This window comes from Mustela nivalis (assembly GCF_964662115.1).
Source record: "Mustela nivalis genome assembly, chromosome: 10".
Taxonomy (NCBI): domain Eukaryota; kingdom Metazoa; phylum Chordata; class Mammalia; order Carnivora; family Mustelidae; genus Mustela; species Mustela nivalis.
In genome coordinates this window covers 70,609,297-70,635,219 of record NC_139029.1, presented here as the reverse complement: position 1 = coordinate 70,635,219, position 25,923 = coordinate 70,609,297, and the positions used below count along the sequence as shown (strand labels likewise).

The window sequence follows — 25,923 nt, the reverse complement described above, 5'->3', positions numbered from 1 at the left end:
AGCCAACATGGTGCTTGAACTCATGAGCCTGAGATCAAGAGCTGCATGTTTCACCAACTGAGCCAGCCAGGAACCCCTTTCTCTAATTCTTCAAGAACTTATCATTATCTTATATTGACACAGTTCTGTTCTTGCTGCTCAGAATATACCACATTCTGGTCAATTTATAACTTACAGTTTTATTTCCTAATACTATCTATAATAAACCTTTCCCTCTAATCAAAAAGGTTTCATATTTTATGAAAAATTATTTTTACTTTCCACTGTTATGCCCTAGACCATACTTATTTGTTTAGTTCTTGCTTATTCTTCAATATCTAGCTTGAATTCTACTACCTTAATCCAGCCTGTCATTTCCCTTCTCTGAACTTCTCTACATTTTATACATAGGAAGTCCTCCAGATTTCAGGATTTAGGACTTGAGATTTGAATATCCATGTATTAGAGTTTTGGTGCTGGAAGATACGTGACAGACCATGTAGTGGAACCACTGATGTTTTAGAGGACATCACATGTCCTAGGAAGGTAAGTGGCAAAGCCCAAATCAGGGACATCTAGCTTTTAGCCCAGTATGACCTCTTCTAATGTCTCCCTGCTCACCAAGACTGAGCCAGCCCCTCCTTACTCTTCCCGGCTGCTGCTTCTGCTGCTATTTGTTAACTAGCTGTAGTCTGAGCCCAAGGCACCCCTTTCTTTTTAGAAGTTGTAAGGTTAGTGGAATATTGTAGAAATATTATAAAATAGAATCCTAAATTGAAGAATTTCTCTTCATGTAATCAGAAGAATTGAAAGAGCCATAAGGAGAAAAATCCTTTGAACAAAATTGCTTTCAACAGAAAATTTGTCCAAAGAATTTTATGCCACAAGGAAGTACTTACAAATTCATGTGTTCAAAGTGATCTTTATAATCCATTCTTCTTATATAGAGTGAATCTGTAAGATTAGGGAGAATTAATGTTTGTTCTGTACCCATTCTAGCTTAGATACTCTGCTACTTTTTGAAAATTGGTTTATTTAAAATTATTTATTTGATTTTTATTAATTTACATTGAATTTTGTGAAGTTTTTTTTTTTTTTATCAAAATTTCAGTTAACATACAGTGTAGTATTGGTTTCAGGTGTACAATACAGTGATTCAGTACTTCCATACAATCCTGGTGTTCATCACAACAAATACACTCTTTAATCCCCATCACCTCTTTAACCCATTTCCTCACCCACCTCCCTTTTGGCAGCCATCAATTTGTTCTCTATAGTCGAGAGTCTGTTTCTTGGTTTGCCTACCGCTCTGCTTTCTTTTTTCCCCCTTTGCTAAATTGTTTTGTTTCTTAAATTCCACGTATGAGTGAAATCATGTGGTATTTATCTTTCTCTAACTTACTTCACTTGACATAATACATTCTAGCTCCATCCATGTTGTTGCAGATGACAAGATTTCATTCTTTTTTATTGTTCAGTAATATTCCATTGTATATACATACCACATTTTCTTTATCCTTCATCAGTTGATAGACATTGGGTTCTTTCCATAATTTGGCTATTATAGATAATGCTGCTATAAACATCATGGTGCATATATCCCTTTGAATTAGTATTTTTATATTCTTTGGGTAAATACATACTAGTACAATTGTAGTTTTAATTTTTTGAGAAACTTTCATACTGTTTTCCAGAGTGACTGGACCAGTTTGTACTTCCACAAACAGTGTAGGAGGATTCCCCCTTTTCCACATCCTCTCCAACAACTGTTGTTTCCTGTGTTAATTTTAGCTATTCTGACAGGTATGAGGTGATATCTCTGTCTTTTGATTTGTATTTCCATGATGATGGGTGATGTTGAGGATTTTTTTCATTTGTCTATTTGCCACCTGTATATCTTCTTTGGACAAATATCTGTTCATACCTTCTGCCCATTTCTTAACTGGTTTATTTATTTTTTGGGTGTTGAGTTTGGTAAGTTCTTTATAGATTTTGCCTTCTAGCTCTTTATCTGATATGTCATTTGCAAATATATTCTCCCATTCCAAAGGCTGCCTTTTAATTTTGCTGATTGTTTCCTTCACTGTGCAGAGGTTTTTATTTTGATGAAATCCCAATAGTTTATTTTTGCTTTTGTTTTTCTTACCTCAGACATCTAGAAAGAAGTTGTTATGGCTAATGTCAAAGAAGTAGTGTTCTTTGCCTGTGTTCTCCTCTAGGATTTTTATGGTTTCAGATCTCACATTTAGGACTTTAATCCATTTTGAATTTGTTTTCCTGTTTGGTGTGAGAAAGTGGTCCGGCTTCATTCTTACATGTTGCCATCTAGTTTTCCCAACACCATTTGTTGAAGAGACTGTCTTTTTCTAATTGGATGTTCTTTCCTGCTTTGTCAAAGATTAATTGACCATATAGTTGTGGGTTCAGTTCTGGGTTTTCTGTTCTGTCCTATTGATCTATGTGTCTATTTTTGTGCCAGTAACTACAGCTTTGTAATATAACTTGAAGTCTGAAACTGTGATGCCTCCAGCTTTGCTTTTCTTTTTCAAGTTTGCTTTGGCTATTTGAAGTCTTATGTGGCTTCATATACATTTTAGTATTGTTCTAGCTCTGTGAAAAATACAGTTGGTATTTTGATAGGGATTACATTAAATGTGGATTGCTTTGGGCAGTATAGACATTTTAACAATGTTTGATCTTCCAAACTGTGAGCATGGAATGTTTTCACATTTCTTTGTGTCATCTCCAATTTCTTTCATTGGTGTTTTATAGTTTTCACAGTATAGGTCTTTCCACCCCTTTGGTTAGGTTTATTCCTAGGTTTCTTATGGTTTTTGTTGCAATAATTTTCATAATCACTTTTGAGATAGTATTGTCATTCTCCTTCTATAAATGGTGAAACAGAGATCGAAGATGTTGAATAAATTGTCCACGTTTACATAACTAGGAGAGTGAAAGACATAGAGGTGATGACATTTTGCCTGGTTGGTTACAGCTTGGGGTATGGTGGCAGATACTCAGGGCTCTCTCCCAATGCCCTCATATTCCTTTTACTGTTCCTGAATACTCCCCCCCCCCCGCCCCCGCATCAGGGTGCTTTTGCTTTCAGTTGCCCACACTGAGACAACTCTTCTCTGGAGAAGGGTCATCAGGCTACTGGAGTTGCTTTGTCCATTTATGCAGACAACCAGAGATAGCTTATATTCTCCCAGGTGGTCCTTAGTCAGTGAATAACAGATGCAGAGATGAAAATCTCAGTGTCTCTGCTTCAGATTGAAACAAATTCCAGAGTGTAACATATACACTAAAGGTCCCTGTGGGATCAGCCTGAAACCACTTCCACTAGATTTTACCTTCAATCAGCACACCTGCTTGATTTATTCTTTCCCTGTCCTGCTTCTCCTACTCCCTTACTTTTTTTTCCTTCAAGAATTTCCTTAGTAAATCGCTTGTACCCAAATCCTTGTCTCAGGATCTTTCTGGTGAACAGAACCTATGATAGAGCATCATACCTCTAAACTTTTCAAAGTATTTACTAAGCATTTACTATGTACCAAGCACTATGTGACATTCTTTGAATCTGTCGACTATTTAATACTCATGATAACCCTATGAATACATGTTTTTTCATTTAAAAATGAGAAAATTGAAACTTAATACCTTGTTCAAAGTCCACAGCTAATAGGTGTCAGAATGAAGCAGAAACCCTGTTCTGCTTCCCAAACAATATTTACAAGCCTTATGCTGTACTTTTGAGGACACATAATTTTCCCTGGTAAGGAGGCCAACTCATCATCTGTCAAGCCCTCCATCTGTGGAAGACAGTTAGAAATAAATGGTGAAAATTCCGGTGCAAAAACCAGAGTCTCACATATTTCTCATGAAAATATTCTTTTCCAATCCAGAAGACTAGATTTTTATAACTGGGGAGAACAAGCATTCTCATCTGGGGAAACATATTACAGCCATTCCTTGGAGATATTTCAGGTTCAGTTCCAGATCACTGCAATAAAGTGAATATCCCAATAAATTCAAATGAATTTTTGGATTTCCCAGGGCATATGAAAGTTATGTGTATACTATATTACAGTCTGTTAAGTGTGCAATAGAATGATGTCTGAAAAACCATGTACATACTTTAATTCAAAATATTGCTGAAAAATGCTAACCATCATCTGAGCTTTCAGTGAGTCATAATCTTTTTTGAGGTGGAAGGCCTTGCCTTGATGTCAATGGCTATTGATTGATCAGGGTGGTGGTTGCTGAAGGTTTGGGGTGATTGTGATAATTTCTTAAAATAAAACAACAAGGAATTTTGACACCTTGATCCATTCTTCCTTTCACGAATGATTTCTCTCTGGTATGCAATGCTGTTGGATAGCATTTTACCCACAATAAAGCATCTTTCAAAATTGGAGTCAGTTCTCTCAAAACCCCTCCTCTATTTTACCAACTAAGTTTATGTAATATTCTAAATCCTTTTTTGTCATTTCAACATTTTTACAATATGTTGACCAGTAGTTTCCATCTCAAGAAATCACTTTCTGTGCTTATCCATAAGAAGCAATGCTTAATCCACAAGACTGCAACAGTTCAGTCACATCTTCAGGCCCCACTTCTACTTCTGGTTCTCTTGCTGTTTCTACCACATCTGTAGTTACTTCCTCCACTTTGAGTCCCTCAAAGTCATCCATGAGAGTTGGAATCCACTTCTTCCAAATTCCTGTGAATGTTGATATTTTGACCACTTTTCATGAGTCGCAAATTTTTTTGTTTCTTTGTGTTTTTCATTTGTTTGTTTGTTTATTTTTTACTAAACTCTACATCCAAAATGGGGCTCGAACTCACAATCCTGAGATTATGTTCTATGTACTGAGCCAGCCAGGCATTCCACCAATGTTCTTAATGGCATCTAAAATGGTGAATCCATTCCAGAGGTTTTTAATTTACTTTGCCCAGATTCATCAGATGCTGGTATAGCCTTAAGATACATATTTCTTAAATAGTAATACTTGAAAGTCAAAATGATTTCTCAGTCCATGGGCTGCAGATATTGTGTTGGAAGGTATGAAAACAACATTAATTTCATTGTACATCTCCATCAGAGCTCTTGGGTAATCAAGTGCATTGTCAGTGAGCAGGAATATTTTGAAAGGAATGTTTTCTTCTGAGTAGTAGGTCCCAACAGTGGGCTTAAAACATTCAGTAAACCATGCTGGAAACAGATGTGCCATCATTGGGCTATTGTTCCATTTATAGAGCACAGGAAAAGTAGATTTAGCATAATCCATAAGTGTCTTAGGATGTATGGAATGGTAAATGAGCATAAACTCAAGTTAAAGTCACCAGCTGCATTAGTCCCCAACAAGAGAAGCAGCTGTCCTTTGAAGCTTTGAAGCCAGGCATTAACTTTACCTCTCTAGAGATGAAAAGCCCTAGGTGGCATATTCTAATAGAAGGCTGTTTTATCTACATTGAAAATCTGTTGTTTACTCTAGCTGCCTTCATTATCTTACCTAGATCTTCCGGATAATTTGCTGCAGCTTTACATCCACACTTGCTGCTTCTTACATTATAGAAAGAGCTTCTTACCTTAAACCTCATGAACCAACATTTACTAGTTTCCAGCTTTTCTTCTGCAGCTTCCTCACCTCTCTCCGCCTTTGCAGAATTGAAGAGAGTTAGGGCCTTGCTTTGTCTGGCTTAGGCTCTGGCTTAAGGGAGTGTTGTGGCTGGTTTGACCTTCTATCCATACCACTAAAACTTTCTCCATATCAGCAATAAGGCTATTTTACTTTTTAACATTTGTGTGTCCTCTGGAGTAGCACTTTTAATTTCTTTCAAAAACTTTGCTTTTGCGTTCACAACTTTGCTAACTCTTAAGCACAGAGCCCGAGCTTTTGGGGTGCCTGGGTGGCTCAGTGGGTTATCTGCCTTTGGCTCAGATCATGATCCCAGGGTCCTGAGATTAAGCCTTGCATGGGTGGGGGGAGTCTCTCTGCTCAGCAGGGAGCCTGCTTCTTGCTCTCTCTCTGTCTGCCTCTCTGCCTACTTGTGATCTCTGTCAAATAAATAAATAAATAAATCTTAAAAAAAAAAAAAAAGCCGTAGCTTTCAATCTATCTTGGGTTTTGACATGCCTTCTTCACTAAGCTTGATAATTTCTAGCTTTTGATTTAAAGTTAGAGACATGTGACTCTTCTTTTCACTTGAACACCCAGAGGCCCTTATAGGGTTCTTAACTAGACTAACCCAACTTTGGTTGTGTCTCAGGGAACAGGGAGGCCTGAGGAGGTGGAGAGAGATGGAGGAATGGTTAGGACAGTCAGTCTTTGGGGAGCCAGAACATGCAAAATATTTATTATGTTTACTGTCTTATATGAGCACAGTTCATGTTGCACCCCCCCATTACAATATTAACATCACAGTTCACTGATCACAGATGATAGTAACAAATACAATAGTAAGAACAAATTTTAAAGATTACAAGAATTACCAAAATGTGACAACAGAGACATGAAGTCAGCAAATGTTGTCAGGAAAATGGTGACAATAGACTTGCTCAATGCAGGGTTGCCATAAACCTTCAATCTATAGAAAACACAATTATCTGGTAGTGCAATAAAACAAAGCATGATAAATAAGTTATGACTATGTATACATGTCATACAGCCTTTAGACTTGTTCCCAGAATTTTTGCAGGGGGTTTGCTTTGCGATAAGCTAGAAGATAAAAAAAAAAAAAGTGCTTGCCCTTAAGAAATCTATAGTTCAGTGAAGGAGGTTGACCTATGAAGTTCTAGAATACAAGGTGATAAATGCGGCAATAAAAATCTGTGATAGCTGGCAGACAGAAGGAGCAAGTATTAGGTCCCCCAATAATGGGTCCGTGATTAAAGGAGCGAGAATGATACAAAGTGAAGGTCAAGCAAAGCTTTTTATTTTTTAAATTTATTTTTTATTTATTTTCGGCATAACAGTATTCATTATTTTTTCACCACACCCAGTGCTCCATGCAATCCGTGCCCTCTATAATACCCACCACCTGGTACCCCAACTCCCCACCCACCCGCCAATTCAAACCCCTCAGATTGTTTTTTAGAGTCCATAGTCTCTCATGGTTCACCTCCCCTTCCAATTTCCCCCAACTCCCTTCTCCTCTCTAACTCCCCATGACCTCCATGCTATTTGTTATGCTCCACAAATAAGTGAAACCATATGATAATTGACTCTCTCTGCTTGACTGATTCCACTCAGCATAATCTCTTTCAGTCCCATCCATGTTGCTACAAAAGTTGGGTATTCATCCTTTCTGATGGAGGCATAATACTCCATAGTGTATATGGACCACATCTTCCTTATCCATTCGTCCATTGAAGGGCATCTTGGTTCTTTCCACAGTTTGGCGACCGTGGCCATTGTGCTATAAACATTGGGGTACATATGGCCCTTCTTTTCACTACATCTGTATCTTTGGGGTAAATACCCAGGAGTGCAATTGCAGGGTCATAGGGAATTTCTATTTTTAATTTCTTGAGGAATCTCCACACTGTTCTCCAAAGAGGCTGCACCAACTTGCATTCCCACCAACAGTGTAAGAGGGTTCCCCTTTCTCCACATCCTCTCCAACACATGTTGTTTCCTGTCTTGTTAATTTTGGCCATTCTAACTGGTGTTAAGGTGATATTTCACGCCAAGCATCAAGAATCAAACTGAACGTTCGGGGCCATGCCTCTTACAGGGAGGGTGACCGCTCTCTGCTTCACAGACGAGCTTTTAAGGGCAAAGGCCATGTGGTTGGGCCCGGCCACGCACAGGCGGCCAATGAAATTGTAACACACAGAAAAAACTGTATAGTCATGTTAGGTCACACATAAGTGACCAATTGATTTATAATTTACCCTAGTAGATATTTGCCTATCACCTTGGTCTGAATTGGCACCCAAAACATGCCCCAAGGGGTGGGGTCCATACTCCTTGGTAACTAGGGAGACAGTATGCGCCCCCCTACTGATCGGATGTCTCCACCTCATCTGACCCATCCTTATACTTGGGCTTTGTTACCTGGGACTGGTTTCCGGGGACTTGTTTTTAAGTAAGTCCCCTGGGGGAAGAAGGGTAGGGACAGTTTAAGGGTTAAACAACAAGGTTATTGTTTAACCTGGGTAGAAGTGCTCTGGCTAAAATAGGTCCTTACACAAGGAATTCTGAGTCAGGGCTAAAGATGGATTTAGGGAATCAATTTGAGTCTTAAAGAATGGGTAGGATTTTAATGTTTTATTTTATCTTACTTTAATTTTACTAGTCTAATTTTTTTTGTTTTATTTTTAAATTTTATTTATTCTTTTTTTTTTTTTTTTTTTTTTTGACAAAGGAAGAACATGTACCAGAATTTTGTTTGCTCTTGTAGTCTGAATAACAATGCTTCTTTCTCTAATTGACTGATAGAGTAGTCTGGGTCATGACTGTCTTTAAGATGACCCCAAATTATTTTATAATTAGAATTTTTGTGCCCAAACAGGGATTGGTTATATTCATAGCTCTATTAAATGTCTGATTCTAAAATTGAAGTTTTAAAGTTTCAAATGTTTCTTATCTGGAGAAGATAAACTAGAGATGTTAATGGCAGAACCAGATCAGGAGAGTAATTTCCTACCTGTGGACTAAGCCCCTCGGGGACTGAAGTTTATTGAGATGGGTATTCAACTCCATATACACATATGCATTCCTTTTTCAAGCCACAGATACCAGAGGTCTTATCTTGTGTGGCTGGAATAAGACAAAGTAGTTGAGAACTCAAGGTTTTGGAGTTGTGTTGCCTGAATTCAAATCCCAGCTTTATCATTGAGTGAGTGAACTTGGTTAAGCTACTTAATATTTCCGTGCCTCAATTTCCTCAGTAGTAGTGAGGAGAATATTAAACTTGCCTCAAAGAATAGTTTTAATACTTAAATGAATTACAAACATATATGGGATGCTTAGAACACTGGCGGACACTGTAAGGACCTATTTAGAAACTGTCCCTGCTCCTCTTTCCCCAGGGGATTTACAGGTAACAAAGTCCAGATACAAAGGTGGGTCAGGCCAGGTGGAGACATCCGATCAGTGGGGGGATGCATACTGTCTCCCTGGTTACCAAGGAGTATGGGCCCTGCCCTTTGGGAGCCTTTTGGGCACCAATCCCAATCAAGGTGTAGTAGGCTGGTTCAAATGTCTACTAGGGTAAATTGTAACTCAATTGGTCATCTAGCATCACTGTGGAGTTTCCTGTGTGTGTTACAATCTCATTGGCCACCTGTGCGTGGCCAGGCCTGACCGCATTGCCTTTGCCCTTAAAAGCTAGTCTGTGAAACAGAGAAGGGTCGCCCTCTCTTGTAAGAGGTGTGGCCCCGAATGTTCAGTTAGATTCTTGATGCTTGGCGCGAAATAAAGCTTTGCTTGACCTTCGCTGTGTGTCAGTCTCGCTCCTTTAATCACGGACCCATTATTGGGGCATAACAGACACGTGGTAACTACTCAGTAAATATCAGTTATTATATATGTGAGTCGGGAAGGCAGATCACTGACATTATTTTGACATTACAAGGAATTCTTTTTGGATTATTTCTGAAAAAGCCAGAGCTCACTTGTCTACAGTAGATGCTTGCTTATTCAAAGAAGCCTATCTCAGTGGATTCCCCATGTCCTTTGCTCCTCTTCCTATGCCCTTCCTTTCCTACTTGTTTTGTTTTCTTTGTCGGTTTGTTTTTTGGTCCATAGTTTACACATTGGTACCTCTAACCTGTATGTATTAACTAGGAGTGTTTTCACCTAATTAATAGTGGTGTCAGGGAGGAAGACCTGATTGCCCTTCAAGGTCCTTTTAGCTAGACTTAGAATCAAATTGATACAAGACGGGAGAAAATCAAATTTAATAGATGTACGTAGAGGGAATACACACAAACATGAAATTCCAAAGATGAAGCAATACGCAGCTTATATGAGCTAAGGAGAGGGGTATAGCTTAGGCAACGAGGATACGAAGGGGAGGAAGGCCATAGCAGGAAGGTGAAGGGAGATGGTTTGAGAAACTGAGGTCTCTCTATATACAAATGAAGCTCTTAGGTAAATGGGATTCTCTTGTTAATAGCTCTCCTCTCCAAAGTAAATTTAGGTAGTTGAGGGGGAGATGGAGAGCTTTTTCTGCATCTGCAGGGTTTTGATGACTTTTAACTCCAAATAATATTCATGCTAAAGTGCCCTATCTTGGTGCATCCTGCCTTTGACCTCTACAGTTGCTTAACCAAATATGGATTTATTTTCTTTACAAGGCATTCCAAGCACGGTACAGTGGCTTAAAGATGACATCAAAGCCAAAGGCAATTTCTACATTTCTTTTCTACCAACCTTAGGTTGGTGGCTTTTTACTCATGATTGCAAGTGGCTACTACAGAAACAGGTCCTGTATCTGTGCTGTAATCAGAGGAATATGGTGGCCTCAACAGTGTCTACTTTACTATCAAAAAAGCAAATACTTTACCAAAAGCCCTCAAGAGTTCAATTTCCACCCAATTTTTCTGTACTTCTAATTGTATACGCTATGGATCACCTAGATTAGCATCACCTAGGAATCTGTGCAGAATCACAGGCACTATCCTAGACCCACTGGCTCAGAATCTGCATTTTAACAATGATTTTACAATTACATTTTACAAGATTTCCAGGTGATAAATATGCACATTAAATTTAAGGACTGGTGTTCATTATATTGACCATAGTTGGTGCATTTTTACTTTGTGGGTCTGACTTTGATGCAAATGCATTTTTATTAATCACCTCTCTGATAAGGTAAAATAGACTATGGTGGCATTCCTGGCACCCACATAATCCTTCATGCTTAATTTAGTTTCTTTACTAGAATTTACACTTTGCATTTCTTTGGTAGGCATGGCCTTGTTCTTGGTACGGAGTCAACTTGTACCACTGATGCCTTTGTAGGACTTTCTAAATATTCTTGTAAAACCTTCTTTGATGCTTCTCTTCTTTCTGGTTGATCCTTGCCACCCAAGGTAGGGATGATTAGAAGAGGAGGAATAGACCTCTTTCACTGAACCATTTGTGCAATTAATTATTTGTTGAGCTGCTTGTTTGTTTTCTTTCTGCATTTATGTGCTTCAAAGTAATCAAGTTCAAAGTTACTGAGCTCCTTATTCAGTGAAATATATTGTTCTGTGCACTGGGTTTTTCCTCTATTTAGCCTATTGCTATAGACTTTGAGATATTTTATTAGGAAAGTTGTCAAAAAAAGGTTTGATTTTAATTTTCTTTTAGGCAAATTGCCTTTCACACATGAAATCAATAAACTCTGTTCCCTTTCTTTTTAAAAGTAAATTTTCTTGGAACAGTGATTAAAGCAAATATACCTATAACTTCATAAAGTTATGACAACAGTATAATACAAAATGTTTTAAAATTTGCTCTTAGATTTAAAAAAATGCAGTTGATAAGTAATATGTTTTTTTATTAACATGCCAGTGACTCTTGGATATAGTTGCCTGGAGAACTGGATGAACAGAAACAGAATAGGATCAAAATTAACTATATCATTAAAGAGAAGACAAAGGCTAATTTAGGACTGACACAGTAGGAAAAAGCTGTGTATTAACCACAAAATATCAGGTATTTCAACACCTCCATATCACATTGCAGAAATGAAGAAAATATTATTCTGTGGGAAATGTCCCTCATTTCATATGATTTCAAAGAAGTTTTCTTTCAGTTTAGGACTCAAGAGTAGTATGAGATTTATACTTAGGACTTAGAGTGACCAGAAAAATAAACATTGGTCCAAAACCCAAGGAACTTCACAATGAGGTATCACTTCATACCTGTTGGTATAGCTATTATCCAAACATAGACACACATGCACACACAGAAAATAACTGTTGGTAGGATGGAGAAATTGGAACCCTTCCTTGTGGATTGCTGTTGGAACAGTAAAATAAGGCAGCTGCTATGGAAAACACTATGGTGACTCCTCAAAAATTAAGCTTAGAATTAGCATATCATCCAGCAATTTCATTACTGGGTATATACCCCAGAAAGTTAAAAGTAGGGTCTTGAACAGATAGAGGTACACTCATATTCATAGCAGTATTATTCATAATATCCAAAAGTAGAAGTAACCCAAGTGTCCATCAATGGATGATGAATGGATAAACAAAATGTAGAGTATGCATACAATAGAATAATATTATTCAATTTTAATGCTACAACATGGATGAACCTTGAACAAATTATGCCAAATGAAATAAGCCAGTAATCAAAGGAAAAATACCATATGAGCCCACTTATAAGAGGTACCTAGAATAGCCAAATTCATAGAGACAGGAAATAGAATGGTGGTCTGGGGGCTAGGAGGAGCAGGGAAGAAGGAATTGTTGTTGAATGGTTATGGCGTTTTAGTTTTAGAATATGAAAAAGTGCCGAATGTGGATGGTAGTGATAGTTGCACAATATGAATGTACTTATGTGACAGTACAGTATACCTAGAAGTGGTTAAAATCATAACTTTTTATGTTGTGCATATTTTGGCACAATAAAAAATTAGGAACTTAAGAGGATGAAGGTTTAACATTTTTCTTTTATCTCACATATTTAAGTTCATAAGCTTAGCACTTACCACAGTGTTCTTTCCTTTATTCAGCAATTTGACTGTAACTGGGGTTGCCAATAGTTCAACAAACATTAGCTGAGTCCCTACTGACTAGAAACCAGGCATGGTAGGCCTTAGCAATACATAAGAAATTACATATAGTCCTTGGTTTTAATGAAGGCACAGATTATCATGTTAGATGTGGAGATCAATGATTGCAATTTATATTGCAGTGCAATATGTTACAGAAATACATATGAGATTATGGTTGAGAGTGCAGATTCTAGAATAAAACTGCCTGAATTTGAATGCTGGATTAGTCACTTGTTGCCAGTTGGAAATCTTAAACAAGTTGCTAAAACCATGCCTCACTTTCCTCATCTGTAAAATGAGTGTAATAACACTTTCTACCTCACGGGGTTACTGTGAGGCTTAAATGAGTTTATATTGTAAAGTGCTTAGAATAGTGCCTGGAACACGAATTCCTTTTAACTCTAACCAGCATCAGCATCATGGATAGGACGGAAGTAACAGTAGAATGTAAGACAGAAATTTTATCTTTTTTCTTCACTGCTGGATCTCCAATGCCTAGGAGATTACCTGACACATACACAGTGCTGAAGAAATGTTATTTTATGATGAGAAAAGTGAGGCTCAGAACAAATACAGAGAAGAGAGTTTGAGGCCTGTGGGGTAGGTGGCTTGAGAAAAAATCAAGAAGAAGTAGCACTTCAAAGAATTTGATGGTTGACTCTGTTTTCCTTGTAACAGTGGGGAGCAAACCTTCCTCATAGAAGGAACAAAACTGCAGTCATGTGGCTGAAACAGCATCGACCATCTGGGGAATAATGATAAGTTTGGTATTGTCATATTGTAAAGGATTAGGTGGGGAATAGCCTGAGAGGAGGCTGGAAAAATAGAGCATTTTCTATTTAAATAATTATTTAGTCATTACTATTTGCCTGACGATGTGCAAGGTGTCAGGATTGAAATGGTGACCATGGCACTATGGTACCCCTCAAGAGTTCATGTGAGAGATCTGAATGCCATGCAACAAGAGTTAGACTTCATGGGGTTAACTATGGAGTCAATGAAGAACCCCAAAAAGATTTTAAGAAAAAATATGACTTGCTTAGAATGTAGTTATAGTTAGAACTCTAGGATCAGGTAGAGGATGGGCCAGGCAGGGGCTGGGGTGTCCTGCTCCTGGTGCTGCTTACATGGCCACTCATGATGAGGTTTTGCTCTGACCCAGATAAAAGAGTGTAATGCCCAAACTAAGGTGGTATCAGCAGGCAGAGAGAGGAGAGATACGGATTCTCTATGATTTGGTGACTGAGAGTGAAGAGACAGAAAACCAGATGACTCCCAGTTTTCTGGCTTGGCTATCTAGATGGAGAGTTGGGACTCCTGACTCCCGCTCATTTAAGGAAGAAGATAAAAAAGAATTTAGATTAGAGAGTGAGAGGCAGAGACAAAGTCAGTAATTCAATTTTGGACAAATTATGTTTGAGGTATCAAAGGCTTATCTAGATGGAAAAGACCTGTACAGCATATGTGCGCGCGCGCACACACACACACACACACACATACACACACACATTAATCTGTTGTGTGTATTTATGTGAGTTGGTACTTGGCAGGGTTATTGCTAGAAACAGAGATATGGAAGCACACATTTACTTACCCAAAAAATCTATTTATTAATGCCCTTCAATAAACCAAGCTCTGTGTTCAAAGCTTGCCAATGGATATGTGTAGCATCTTGGCTTGGGTTGAAAAATCTGAATATTAGGGTTAAATATAATGAGAATGGAGACCTATCTCTTAAAATCAAATCACTCCTATCCTACTGTATTAGTTTCCTCTTTCTGTTGTAACAAATTACCACAAATTTAGTGACTTAAAACCACACAGATTCATTATCTTATGATTCTGGAGTTCCTAAATCCAAAATGGGTTTCACTGGGCTAAGCTGTCAGTAGAGCAGATTTCTTCTGGAAGCACTAGAGGAAAATCTGTTTCATGGCCTTTTCCAGCTTCTAGAGATGACCTGCATTCCTTGGCTCATGCATGGCCTCTTTCTCCATCTTCAAGGCCCAAAGTACAGCATCTTTAAGTTCCTCTGTCTATATGTCTCTGTTTCCATCATCACCTCTTCTCTGCCTCTCCCACTGCCATATTTCCTTGATAAGGACTCCTGTGATTATACTGGGCCCATCTGGAAATCCAGGATAATCTCCCCATTTTAAGATTCTTAATTTAGTTACAACCGCAAAGTCCCTGTGCTGTGTTAGATAACACGTTCACAGTTGTGGGGACATGGACATCTTTGGGAGGCCATTATTCTGTCTTCCACATTTTCTTTTATTTGTAGGGTTCAAGTTCATTTTGAGTTTATTCACCTTTAACCCACTGAGCCACCCAGGCGCCCCGTGAGTTTATTCACCTTTAGTATTTAGATGCCTCTCCCATTTGTTATGATGGCTGCTTATGTAGCTCTGCAGTCTATAACTAGTCCTTGTTCCCTTGACCTTGAGTAAGGTCATTAAATCTTTCTTCACCTCCCAGGCCGAAGAAATCTCTCTCCTCTGAACTCCTATAATGTTTCTATCTGTCTTGTTCATTTGCACTAATAATTTACTAGTATAAACTTTCCATTCCAACAAACAGAAATTTACCTCAAATTGGCTTAATTAAAGAATTAAATGGAAGTTATTGAGTCAGAGAATCCAAAAAAGGATTGAACATGTAATTATGGGAGGGCGAAAATGCAGTTAGGAGCAGCCAAAACCAGGGACTTAAAAATTATCTCTCCTTTCTTTGTTGCTACTTCTCTCAGAGTCACTTCCTTTCTCTCCTATGAAGGCTGACTTTGTCCATATGACAAGAACAGAGCCGAGAACAGGGAGTAAGTTGTATACTTTAAAGCTTCTCTTACCAGAATCACAAATCAAAATGGACCTACAGGAAGAAATGTTGCTTCATTTTCCTTTAAGAGTTGTGAAAAAGAAGAGACAAACCAAGAAACAGACATTTAGCTATAGAGATCAAACTGATGGCTACCGGGGGGATGTGGATGGGGATATGGATTAAACAGGTGATGGGCATTAAAGAATACACTTGTTGTGAGCACCAGGTAATGTATGGAAGTGTTGAATCCCTGTATCAGGGGTGCCTGTATCAGTGGATTAAGCCTCTGCCTTCAGCTCGGGTCATGGTCTCAGAGTCCATGAAGCATAGGGCTCTCTGCTCTGCAGGGAGCCTGCTTCCTCCTCTCTCAGCCTGCCTCTCTGCCTACTTGTGATCTCTATCTGTCAAATAAATAAATAAAATCCTTAAAAAAAAAATGAATCCCTGCATCACACACCTGAAACTAATATAACACTGTATGTTAACTAACTGGAATTAAAATAACAACTTAAAAAAATTAAATGAAAGAAAGAGTTGTGAAAAAGAAATATAATGCTTCAATTGCATGTTTAAGAACATCTTGTTTGTTCTAGAAGATGTTTTTGTTCTTTGTTCTAGTCTAAAGGGATATCCAAAATATTGGTCTTAACTCACTTAATTCCTTAACTATCAACAAAAGTCCTTAACTCTAATTTCACAAGGAAGATAGAAGCTACTAGTATATACTCCCCCAAATGCTTTCTTTCTGTTACATCTACAAATATACCTTTATCTGGACTGTCCCTTTCCTCATAGCCCAGAAAACACTGATAATCACTGTTTGATCTCCATGTACCTGTGCTCTTTGTCTTCCAGTCTCCTCTAGAACCTCAACAAACCATCATTTCCCCTCTCTCTTCCTCTTTCTTCCTCTCTTTTGGTTTCCTTCTGATCTCTGCTCCCTCTCAGCAGCATTTGAAAGTGATACAAACCTTTCTTACCTTAAAAAAGAAAACTCAATAATTTGGACATACTGTTTTATGCAGTGAGCATTGAGTATTTAATCTTACTCCACCTCTCTATAATATTGGATGTTGTTGACCATTCAGTCTTTTTTGAAACTGCCTCCTTTCTTGGTCTACATGATGCATTCCTGAATATATGGACAAATCTCTGGCTGTTCCTTCTCAGTCTAGTTCACAATGCCTCTTTCATTATCCCCTCTTCTCACTGAAATGTTGGCTTTTTTCAAGAGTTCTTTCTTGGCTCTCTTTTATTCCTCGTCTCTAGGTTCCAGTGGGTGATCTCACTCACACACATGGCTTCAGTTATCCTTTGTACTCTGATGATGACCAACTACAGATCTAGCTCAGATTTCTCAACAGAAATCCTAAATGCAAGAAACAATGGAATACTATTTTCAAAATATTGAAAAAAAATTAAACCTAATATCTTAAATTATTACTTAAATATTAGAGTGAAGTAAAAATAATGTCAGAAATACTAGGCCTTACATTACCTAGTAACACTCTAAAAACTCTCTTGAAGGAAATTTTCCAACAAGAAGCAAAACAAATAAAAAAGAATCAATAAAATACGGGTGATAAGGATTAAGGAGGGTGATTTTAATGAGCATTGGGTGTTGTATGTAAGTGATGAATCAAAAATTCTAGTCCTGAAACCAATATTATACTGTATGTTAACTAACTAGAATTTAAATAAAAAGGCATTAAAAAAATAAGATATGGGAACGAAGGCTAATATATAATTCAATTAAATTTCTTGCCTAAATAAACAAAGAATAACAACAACAAAACCCTGTCTATTTATAATTTAAACTCTAGAAAATATCAAGAGGCAGGTTGCTGTTGGAGTGCAGAGAAAGATGAAGACCTGCTAAGGCATTTCTGTTAAAAGTGAGAGGGATAAGGGGACTAAAGATATTGATAAGCTTTTGAATTCTATTACTATAGGAAACAAATAGATGAATAATAATTATGAATTGGTCTTATTAAGTAGAGATAACCACCAGAAGGCTCAATGTATAATGTCTAATTTTCAAACCAGCTGAGCAAAATTCAGTCTATCTAATGGAAGTTAGGAAAGAAGGGAAACAAAAGAAAGAAAAAGGAAACTCATGAAATAGAAAATATAAAAGAAGATGGCAGAAATAATTTTTAACAGATAAACCTTGTGTGAATTCATTAAATTCACTCTTAGTAAGACAGGGACTCTCAACTTAGGTTTTGAAAAGATGCAGTAATATGCTGTCCACAGAGACACATTTTAAATGATAATGTTATAACAATTCCCAAACTACCTGTGTGTAAAAGAAAATGTAATAAAGGTGAGTATTTGCAACAGGTAATGAAAAAGACAAAAGCAGTTGACCCTGCAAGATTTTATTTTGCCTCTTTATAATTTTGCATACTAGCTCACTAGCTCAGATTGTGATCTCTGTCCTCACAGAATTCCTCCTGTCTCTCTCCAGTTTCCTCTCAATATATTCTACAACACAATCTCTTTTTTTTTTTTTTTCAAAGATTTTATTTATTTATTTTGGCAGAGAGAGAGATCACAAGTAGGCAGAGAGGCAGGCAGAGAGAGGGGGAAGCAGGTCCCCCACTGAGTAAGAAGCCCAATGCAGGGCTGAATCCCAGGAACCCGAGACCATGACCCAAGCTGAAAGCAGAGGTTCAACCCAATGAGCCACCCAGGGGCTCCAGCACAGTCTCTTTAAATAAAACATGATCTTGTCTTGCCACAGCTATTTTACTATCATTCCCTGATTGCATACAGGAAAAGGACTAGATCTTTGTCATTTTATTTAAGGCCTTCCTTGATTTGTAGCTTAGTTACTTCCTCATTGTCTCCTTATTTCTCAGCCTCTTGCCCTCTCTTCTTTCTGCTTTGGGTATACAGAAACCTTTACATTTACCTAAAGGGAACAGTCTCTCATTTTTATGCCTTTGCCTATTTGGCTCTTTCTGACTGAAATTTCCTTCTTCTCTATTTGTCCTTCAAGACTTAGATGGGTGCCACCTCTTCTGTAATGCTTTCTCCTTTAGCTCCTGTATTTATTTTACTTCATACCACATCACATGAAAAATTACTTTGTCTCTCTCTCTGAGTAAACTGTAAGCCACTGGAAGAGCAGGGACCATGCAATCCCAGCCTCTAGCATGGTACTTGTTATACAGTATAAATTGTGCTCAATGAATAAATGAATCCAAGTCAGCAAATATATTCCAGGTGCTGGATGGTACTAGACTCAGACCAGTAGGTAAGGATAAAAAATTAGGAAATAGGTTCTGTGTATCAAGGTTACAATGAATGGTTTATTCAACTCAAAAAAGAGGATTGAGATAAATTACGTTTTGAAATATTAATTGTATGAATGTTTTAGGCATACTCTTTGGTTGCATGTGACAGAAAGCCAACTCAAATAAGTTAGTTATATATATTTATATATAAAAGAATATTAGGCACATTTCACATAGTGTTGCAAAGGTGAGGTTGCCCCTAAGAGCTCAGATTCATGGGGAAACTAGGAATATGAATGTAGCCAGGCTTTTGCCCACCTCTTGTTCTACTGGCATCATCACCCCAGAGAAACTTCCCCTTTCAGCAGGAAAAAATGGACAGAGACTAGTCCTGAGCCTCAGAATACATAGCTTTGGGTCAGAGAGACAATGATCTTCCCTAGTTCCAGTTCAAAGAAATGCTGGAGAAGGGCTCTGATAAGCTTGTTCTGAGTCAAGTGCTTATACTGGGTGAATCAACAACAGCAAGGATGGCAGGGGCAGACAGTAAAGATATGAGCAGTCTGGGGCAGTCTCAATCCTTGCCACTCAAACTCAGGTCCTGAAGTATCATCTGAAGGGTGTTAGAAATGAAGAATCTTGGGCCCTCAATCCACTGAACCATAATCTTCATTTTAGCTACGTCCCTAACTGATTAGTCAAATTTGAGAATCACAGGACCCATTAACTAGCAACAATTATTCTCTCTTTCTTCTGAGGCTGGGAAAATTAGTACCGGTTTTAAATTGTTGGAGGTATTTCAAGGAGATGTCTGTGAGATGATCCCACGTATTTGCACATAACATACAGTATTTTGAAAAGTTTTGGACTTTTATTTTATGGGGCCAAATTTTATAGAGAAATATTATTCACTATTTTTCTTTGGGATAGTTTACCACATATGTGAAGAAATAGACATTTCAGCATCCTTTGCTGTTCCATCATTTTTATAGCAAGCTTACCAACTGTTATCTTACATCCCATAGACTAATGACTGTCTCCTGAAAATAGTGATTTCTATACCAGTGACCTGTTTTCTCCTTGGGCCCCACTCCTGCTGTTTTCCCCAGATGGTCCTGGGGAAAGGTCCAGACTTTTGAGGGGATTCATTTGTATACAAATGAATGTATACAAATGATGGTCTAGATGATTAAACATTATGGGCATTGACTATGGTGACTCCTAGAATGGTCCTATGGTGGTATGAACATTCTTCTGGACTTGTTTAACAGTGACCTATGTCAACCAGTCAACCAGTGTGAGACTCTGGGTCCTCAGTACTCAGGGCTGTGTCTAGTGATATAGAGGCTCCTTTTGGGAGGAATAAAAAGGAAGAATTCATTTGTACATCAAGCTAATAACAGTTCATTGAATTTACCAATCTTCTAGTGCATTCCAGATGAGGTCTAAAAAATGCTTTTTGAACAAAGAATTTTTTCTTTGATTGAGTAGAGCAAGAAACATTTCTAGGAATTGACCATTTTCTTTATCATTTCTGCATATCAGGATTGCGTCTTGGGTACTAGTCAAAATAAGCATCAATTAAAAGTTCCCAAATGATTAAAGACAATTCCTGAGGAACACTGACTTTTTTTTTTCTGACTTTTTACAGAGAGTTATTTATATCACTTATTGTCAGTGAATTTAATCAAAATATGATAGATTTTTTCCATTAGACCTATTTTTTTAGTTGATGATTTAAATAGTTTTAGATGGCTTTTTTTTTTTTTCTTTTTCAAGCAGAGAACTGTTAAAACTGTAAAGTATCTAAAACCATTTTCAGGATTCTGATTCAAAGACTCATTAGGCTTTCTTACCAGCTAGCCCGTGGTGATAAGGATTTAGCACAATGCTAGGTCTCCCGATTTAAGAATTCTATCTAATTTTTTTTGAGAGAGAGAGAAAAAGAAGGTGCATGAGTTGGTGAGGAGGGGCAGAGGAAGAGGGAGAGAGAGTATTTTAAGCAAAGCTGCATCCCTAGCATGGAGTCCCACATGGGGCTTGATCTCTCAATCCTGAGATCATGAGCTGAGCAGAAACCAAGAATCTGATGCTTAACTGACTAAGGCACCTAGGTTCCCCAAGAAATATATCTATTAAGATAACTCTATTTAATAACTGTTTATGGAGTGGCAGGAGGGCTAATCAGGCTAGTTTTAAATGCAGACTTTTGAGGGGATTCATTTGTATACAAAGATAAATGGGATATTGAGAGTTTTTCTAGGTAACAAAATAAGCTTCTGAACTGCAGTAAATGAGCAATTTTGTATCTGCCTTCTCCAGTTTTCATGCCTTGTGCAATTGGCTATAAAGCCACCAAATGCTCTGTGCCACTTTAGGAAGACATTGTTCAAACCTGTGGAGGGGAAGCCAGTTCTGTAGGATGCATCCCAAATGATACTATTTTTATTATTTGTGTGCCATTGAATCTATGATTTATAGGACACTTCATGGAGAGTAAGAAGTGGAAGATAAAGGAACCATATTGCAACAGACAGACTGAAGAAACAGATACCATTGAGCTTGGTTGAATTATATATGTGACCTGAAATCACACTGACCTGGATTATGCCACCAGTACAGTAATTTTAAGTCATATGGTTTGTCTTATATTGAATCATTTCTCTTTCATTTTCTGAAGGCATGGTTGTATGATTTCCAAAGCAACACCTCTCCATTTGATTTATAATGAAACTAGAGTAGCCAAGAACCCTCTCCATTTGATCCAAATATTTACTGAAAGGCAACTGAATCATTTCTTGCTCAGGAAGTTAAGTCCCTGAGAGAACTTGGAACCAGTCTGACTTCAGATGAAGGATAATGCAGGAATAATAACTCATAAAGTGCAAAATTCAATACAGATTAAGGAACCAATGCATAATTAGTTTTGCTGGGAACTTTTTCAATCCAAATCAGATTCTGAAACTATCTGGGGAATGATTTCCTAAGGTCTGGAATGGAAAACACCCTGGTTGGCAGATGCTTTAGGTTGTGGTATAGGCAGTGCCAGCCAATCTGATATTCCTTGCTTTTATTTGTAGGGTACATTATAACCTTAATGATCTGTAATCAATCAGGAATAATGTCATTGAAACTTCCAGATAACTAAAGCCTAATTCATATAGCTCGAAAACTTAGTTTTAGCTATTTTCATGCCTGTCTTTCTAAAAGAGAATACATTGAGTAGGATGTGTTGAAGATAGTTTAGGTAATATAATTGGACCTGAGTGAGTGCATATGGCAAGAGTCTTTATGAATGTCCTCCAGTCGGCGCTAGGATAAGTCTTTGTCAAAAGGGACAGATTTTATTGAGGTACACACATATTTTTACAGAGGGAAATGATATATTTTCAGTTATTTTTAGTAAGCAATATCAAATAAATTCACATGGTAATCAGTAATGGGGCAAAGGAGTGGAGAAAACTCATTTCCTTGACATCTTCTCTGAATGGTTGGGCTTGCCTCTGTGTGGCATCTTCTAGTTAATGTTAGAATTTGTTTAGCTGCAAACTTGAGATCATCATTCTCTAAATCAACCTTTGAAGTCTCCTCTGGAGACCAATACAATATTCTTGGAAGTTTGCTTATCTTCGTAGAGGTGTGTGGTGACCCAGGTATCTTTAACATGGCACGGTAGCCCCTGAAGGCGCTACTGAGATGTCCTTATGCGGCAGAGTTTTAAATTCTCCATTTTTCTCATTTCTGGTTCTGTTCTGTCTTCCTAGTGCTTATTCTTTGTTGTCATTTTGAATTTCTAAGATCACTCTTCTGGTTTTTTTCCCCTCAATGTTTTGGCTTTTGTACTGTGTAGATTTTTTTTATGTCTAAAATCTTTGCTCAGATTGTAAGTAATATTTATTATTAAAAATTGGAAAAAAATTATAAGGTTTAAAGAAGGAAATTTTAATCACCTTCTATTTTATAAATACATATACCCTTTTTTGTTAAACTATTAAGACTATACTATACTTTCAATTTTGTAAACATTTAAAAACTGGACATACTATAAGCATTCTACAAAAGATTATTTTGGGTTTTCTATTCTGTTTCATTGATCTATGTGTCTGTTTTTGTGACAGTACCATACTGTCTTGATGGCTACAGCTTTATATTAGAGCTTGAAGTCTAGGGTCATGATGCTTCCAGCTTTGCTTTTCTTTTTTCAGGATTGCTTTGGCCATTCAGGTTCCACACAAATTTTAGGATTATTTGTTCTAGCTCTGTGAAAGCTGCTGGTGGTATTTGGAATAAGGATGAAGATGAAGGAAGTAATGAGGTAATATTGCCTTAGTGATTCCTCTGTGCCAGGTCCTGCTCTAACCACTCTATTTGCGTTTGTTCAATTAATCTTCTATCACCAATCCTGTGATAGGACTTATTATCTCCATTACAGATAAAGAAGCTATAGTAGGGAGGAGGAGTCAAGATGGCAGAGAAGTAGCAGGCTGAGACTACATCAGCTAGCAGGAGATCAGCTAGATAGCTTATCTAAAGATTGCAAACACCTGCAAATCCATCGGCAGATCGAAGAGAAGAAGAAGAGCAATTCTGGAAACAGAAAAACAACCACTTTCTGAAAGGTAGGACTGGCAGAGAAGTGAATCCAAAGCGACAGGAAGATAGACCCCGGGGGGAGGGGCCGGCTCCCAACAAGTGGCGAGCAACGGAGCACAAAATCAGGACTTTTAAAAGTCTGTTGCGCTGAGGGACATAGCTCCAGAGGCTAAACCGGGGCAAAGCCCATGCGGGGTCAGCGTGGCCTCAGGTCCCGCAGGGTCACAGAAGGATCAGGGGTATCTGAGTGTCGCAGAGCATGCGGTATTGGAACGGGAAAGCTGGCTACAGAGACAGAGCTGACAATAAGCTCGCAGCTCGGGATTACCTTGAACCGGTCGCAGGCTCGGTGAGCTCAGAGTGCGGCCGGAGGTCAGGCAGATGGGAGTAACTGGGCGCAGTTCTCTGAGGGCGCACTGAGTAGTGGGGCCCCGGGCTCTTGGCTCCTCCGGGCCGGAGACCAGGAGGCCGCCATTTGTATTCCCATCCTCCAGAACTCTATGGAAAGCACTCAGGGAACAAAAGCTCCTGAAAGCAAACCCGATCAGATTACTCAGCCCCGCCCCTGGTAAGGGCGGTGCAAGTCTGCCTGGGGCAAAGACACTTGAGAATCACTACACCAGGTCCCTCCCCCAGAAGATCAACAAGAAATCCAGCCAAGACCAAGTTCACCTACCAAGGAGTGCGGTTTCAATACCAAGGAGAGCAGCAGAATTCCAGAGGAGGAGAAAGCAAAGCACAGAATTCATGGTTTTCTCCCTGTGATTTTCTTTTTATTTTTTTTTCCCTGTGATTTTTTTAGTCTTGCAGTTAATGTAATTTTTTTCTTTTTCATTTTTTTTCTTCTTCTGCTAAAATATTTTTAACTTTTACCCTTTTCTTTTTTAACGTTTTTTAACTACTTTATCTAATATATATATTTTTTCATTTTTATATTTTTCTTTATTCGTTTTCTTTTTTTAAATTCTTTTCTTTTTTTTTTCTTTCTTTCTTTTTGAACCTCTTTTTATCCCCTTTCTCCCTCCGCACGATTTGGGATTTCTTCTGATTTGGTTAAAGCATATTGTCCTGGGGTTGTTGCCACCCTTTTAGTATTTTACTTGCTCCTTCATATATTCTTATCTGGACAAAATGACAAGGCGGAAAAATTCACCACAAAAAAAAGAATAAGAGGCAGTACCGAAGGCTAGGGCCCTAATCAATACAGATATTGGTAATATGTCAGATCTAGAGTTCAGAATGACAATTCTCAAGGTTCTAGGCGGGCTCGAAAAAGGCATGGAAGATATGAGAGAAACCCTCTCAGGAGATATAAAAGCCCTTTCTGGAGAAATAAAAGAACTAAAATCTAACCAAGTTGAAATCAAAAAAGCTATTAATGAGGTGCAATAAAAAATGGAGGCTCTCACTGCTAGGATAAATGAGGCAGAAGAAAGAATTAGTGATATAGAAGACCAAATGATAGAGAATAAAGAAGCTGAGCAAAAGAGGGACAAACAGCTACTGGACGGACCACGAGGGGAGACTTCGAGAGATAAGTGACACCATAAGACGAAACAACATTAGAATAATTGGGATTCCAGAAGAAGAAGAAAGAGAGAGGGGAGCAGAAGGTATACTGGAGAGAATTATTGGGGAGAATTTCCCCAATATGGCAAAGGGAATGAGCATCAAAATTCAGGAGGTTCAGAGAACGCCCCTCAAAATCAATAAGAATAGGCCCACACCCCATCACCTAATAGTAAAATTTACAAGTCTCAGTGACAAAGAGAGAGTCCTGAAAGCAGCCTGGGAAAAGAAGTCTGTAACATACAATGGTAAAAATATTAGATTGGCAGCTGACTTATCCACAGAGACCTGGCAGGCCAGAAAGAGCTGGCATGATATTTTCAGAGCACTAAATGAGAAAAACATGCAGCCCAGAATACTATATCCAGCTAGGCTATCATTGAAAATAGAAGGAGAGATTAAAAGCTTCCAGGACAAACAAAAACTGAAAGAATTTGCAAACACCAAACCAGCTCTACAGGAAATCTTGAAAGGGGTCCTCTAAGCAAAGAGAGAGCCTACAAGAGGTAGATCAGTAAGGAATAGAGACAATATATAGTAACAGTCACCTTACAGGCAATACAATGGCACTAAATTCCTATCTCTCAATAGTTACCCCGAATGTTAATGGGCTAAATGCCCCAATCAAAAGACACAGGGTATCAGAATGGATAAAAAAATAAAACCCATCTATATGCTGCATCCAAGAAACACATTTTAAGCCTGAAGACACCTCCAGATTTAAAGTGAGGGGGTGGAAAAGAATTTACCATGTTAATGGACATCAGAAGAAAGCAGGAGTGGCAATCCTTATATCAGATCAATTAGATTTTAAGCCAAAGACTATAATAAGAGATGAGGAAGGACACTATGTCATACTCAAAGGGTCTCTCCAACAAGAAGATCTAACAATCTTAAATATCTATGCCCCCAAGATGGGAGCAGCCAACTATATAAACCAATTAATAACAAAATCAAAGAAACACATCAACAATAATACAATAATAGTAGGGGA

At 38.1% G+C, this 25,923-nt stretch overlaps 1 long non-coding RNA gene across 1 annotated transcript in view; it reads left to right on the top strand.

Moving 5' to 3' along the window:
* Nucleotides 1–23,321, top strand: part of LOC309843068 — a 135,722-nt gene extending 112,401 nt beyond the window's left edge. The window contains exons 3-4 of the long non-coding RNA XR_014299928.1: nucleotides 21,249–21,383; nucleotides 22,973–23,321. This is a non-coding gene — a long non-coding RNA (uncharacterized lncRNA). The remainder of the gene's footprint in view (nucleotides 1–21,248; nucleotides 21,384–22,972) is intronic.
* The last annotated feature ends 2,602 nt before the right edge of the window (nucleotides 23,322–25,923 follow it).